Source organism: Aplysia californica, unplaced genomic scaffold (assembly GCF_000002075.1).
Source record: "Aplysia californica isolate F4 #8 unplaced genomic scaffold, AplCal3.0 scaffold01306, whole genome shotgun sequence".
NCBI lineage: Eukaryota > Metazoa > Mollusca > Gastropoda > Aplysiida > Aplysiidae > Aplysia > Aplysia californica.
In genome coordinates, this window is record NW_004798576.1 from 49,929 (window position 1) to 53,558 (window position 3,630).

Sequence of the window (3,630 nt, forward strand, 5' to 3'; positions counted from 1 at the left end):
TTTTAAATTATTAATTATGGTATTCATGAAAAACATGCATACACACACATGTGACATAATATTCAATACGCTATAAAAATATCGGAAATTCCAGAAAAACTTACGGTGTCATTTTACCACTTTAACCGCACAGGTGTAATCAAAATTAGACTAGATCTACATGTCATGTAGCCCAGATATTTACCAGTGTATAAAGTGCGAGATAACATATATCGTGCTTGCCGCTCGAGGTCCACTGTATCGCCACAATGCAGTGATTACCGCTCGATCTTAACTCTTAAGTCAAAGTGAATAGTGTAGAATTACTCTCTTTTTATGCTATTAACAAAAAAGTTACGTTGCCATTTTCCTTGATTATTTTTTTCACCTTACAAAAGTGTAATCTTACATTGGTTACCCCCCCCCCCCCCCCCTTTTTTTACACTTTAATTTTTACAGGAGTCAAAGGACCCCGTCCCCTTCCCTTTAGGGGTTTTCTGGATGAATCGATCCATTTTAGATCTACCCTCCTTAGCCTAAGATATAAAGTCTTTCACAAATTTTAATACTAGCTCTAGATCTAGATCTACCCTGGTGCTACGGAACAAAGCAAGCTAAGTAATCAGACGACCGTGTTTACGATTGATTTACTCTAGCTAGACTAGTCCAAACAAGACTATTGGGTCGGTCTGCTCGCTAGATTGATGGTGCAAAGCAGCTATTGTGGCTCAAGTCGATCGCGCCCGTCTCGTTGTTTCAAAACAAACACGTTGTTTTCAGGCGACGAGTCTGGCGATCATCCCGACCCATAGAGTTATCTCCTTTTATAGTGTTGGTGTACATCTATGTCCCGACCCGACCTGACCCGGCCCGGGTCACTGGGCGGCGGCGAGCACCCGTAGGCTAGTGCAAAGTGTAAAGAAGCGAATTGTCCCCCTTGGCGACGTTATTTTTAGTCGTGGAAGAAAATTTCGGTGTTTTTAATTAAATTTCTTTATTATTTTTCCGAATTTTGCGGGAAATTGGCTGAAATGAGCGAATTCACGAAAATCGTAAAAGTTGCGCAAAAGTTGCGCTGACGGCAAAAGTTGCGCGCGCAACTTGCGGGTTGCGGGCGCGAATTTCTCTGAGGACAGAGTTACAAACACAAAAAAGAGGGAAGAGAAGGAAGATATATGTTTGTTGATAGGACAGAAGGAGCAAACTACGGCAGAGCACCAACTAACTCAGCATGCTTGAGGACCCACATGTTTGCCCTGGTCACCAACTCCCCATCTTAAAAAAGCGGCGACAAGCCTTTTTAACTAAAGGTTCAGTACAAACTAACTGACGGTTTACCGTTCCTTTTTAGTTTTTGTGATAAGAAAATACAAATGAAATGCGTGATGCAATATTGGTAAAAATACGTCTCATTTTGTGATCTTTGAAATCCAGTGCCGGTAAGAAAGAGTCACTGTGAGTCATTGTTACTTTTGATACGTTTGCTTCGAGTTTGATGTCCCCCCCCCCCCCCCCCCCCCCCCCCAAAAAGATGTAGCTTTTAATTACTTTATAATATTTAAACAAAAATTTGTATCATGTTCGTCATAGGTGGGTCTATGATTGGAACCCTGGCTGCAACAAAAATCAGTTGTTTCTGTAGTTTCGTTAAGAGTTTTACGGCACTTGCAACACAATAAGGTCATATAAGTGCTGAAGATTAGAAGTGTTACAAGAGAGTAACAAATTAAATACAAAAAAGGGGGAGAGATAAGGATGAAAGATGTTTGATAGAACAGAAGGAGCAAACTACACCAGAGCACCTGCCAACCACCCGCAATCAAAAATCAGGCATAGCTTAGATCTGACATTACTGACAAGAGAACAGTAAAGGTGGAGATGTTTGGAGTCCCCACCCCACTCCTGATAAAAATTAAAAGAATGTTTACATGAAGCAATTTTAAATGAAGAACGGTTCAAAGTCAAAGGAACATTCAGACCAAACATCTGCATCCGCTCCTCCGGACAGTAGCTGACAAGAAGAAGAGACCTTGTGCTCATTTTCATAATACCACACCATATCCCCGTTCGTTGGAGTGCCTTTTCGCCAAAGGCAAATTAACTGGTCTACAAATTATTTTGTATTTTCTCGGGAATTGACCCGGTCAAGTTCTGAACCAGGAGAACGAAAATATGATATTAAATTTAACCATCAGTACAAAATGGGTTCGAAAAAAAATTACCCAGGCTGAATGCTCCACACTAACAAGGGACTTTGTTTTAGTAAGTGTTTTACGGCACTTGCAACAAAGGTCATATTAGAAGTACCGAAGATTAGAGGAGTTACAAGAGAGTAACAAACACAAAAAAAGAAGTAGGGGAGATAAAAGACGATAGATGTTTGATAGAAAAGAAGAAGCAAACCACATCAGGGCACCCGCCAACCAACCACTACAAGGGACTTGACAGAAGAAATGTTATGGCCGCCATAAAGGTAAAGCACACTTGATGGACTCCGGTTATCTCCTTTCAATGAGCAGACCCGGGATTTCGGCATGAGCGTTAGTAAATGAGGTACCATAACAGAAATAAATTGGTCAGTCCGTGTGACAGAAGAACAAAGTTTTTTTTTCAAGTTGTATTAAGAGTTTTACAGCACTTGCAACACAATTAGGTAATATATTATAAATGCCGAAGATTAGAGGCGTTACAACGGAGTAGCACAAAAAAAAAAGAAAGCTTAAGTAAGAGTTTTACAGCACTTGCAACACAATCGAAGATTAGAAGTGCTATAAGAGAGTAACAAAAAAAAAAGAAAGGACAGATAAGGAGAACAGATGTCCGATAGGAAAGAAGGAGCAAACCACACATGCCAACCATCCACTTACAAGATTTGTAGTTCGATAGGAAAGAAGGAGCAAACCACACATGCCAACCATCCACTTACAAGATTTGTAGAAAAAAACAACACAAAAAAGCATAATCTGTTAGCAGTGTCTGATAGTGATAGATAAATGGACTATACAGTTATTTTTTGGGACAGAACCAGGTCGGCTACAGACGAGAAATTACCAGTACCAAGGCAAAGACCTGAGATGGCTGTGAAGGCAATCACTGCCACCAAAGTCTCAACCTCCCTGGCAAAGACCTGAGATGGCTGTGAAGGCAATCACTGCCACCAAAGTCTCAACCTCCCTGTGAATCAAATACGCACGGACACACAAACACAACACACAGCGATACTATGACGCATTACTTACAGAATCTTGCATCTCAAACTCAGACACACAAACACAACACACAGCGATACTATGACGCATTACTTACAGAATCTTGCATCTCACTCACACACAAACATAATACACAGCGACACTATTGACACATTACTTACAGAATCTTGCATCTCACTCACATACAAACATAATACACAGCAACACTATTGACACATTACTTACAGAATCTTGCATCTCACTCACATACAAACATAATACACAGCAACACTATTGACACATTACTTACAGAATCTTGCATCTCACTCACACACAAACATAATACACAGCGACACTATTGACACATTACTTACAGAATCTTGCATCTCACTCACACACAAACATAATACACAGCGACACTATTGACACATTACTTACAGAATCTTGCATCTCACTCACACAC

At 40.4% G+C, this 3,630-nt stretch overlaps 1 protein-coding gene across 1 annotated transcript in view; it reads right to left on the reverse strand.

Annotated features, from left to right (window-relative positions):
• Positions 1-3,003: 3,003 nt before the first annotated feature.
• LOC101858460 (RING finger protein 10) overlaps positions 3,004-3,630 on the reverse strand; it is a 24,662-nt gene continuing 24,035 nt past the window's right edge. Inside the window, exon 17 of the transcript XR_004859399.1 lies at positions 3,004-3,091. The gene's annotated coding sequence lies outside the window, so the exon portion shown is untranslated. The remainder of the gene's footprint in view (positions 3,092-3,630) is intronic.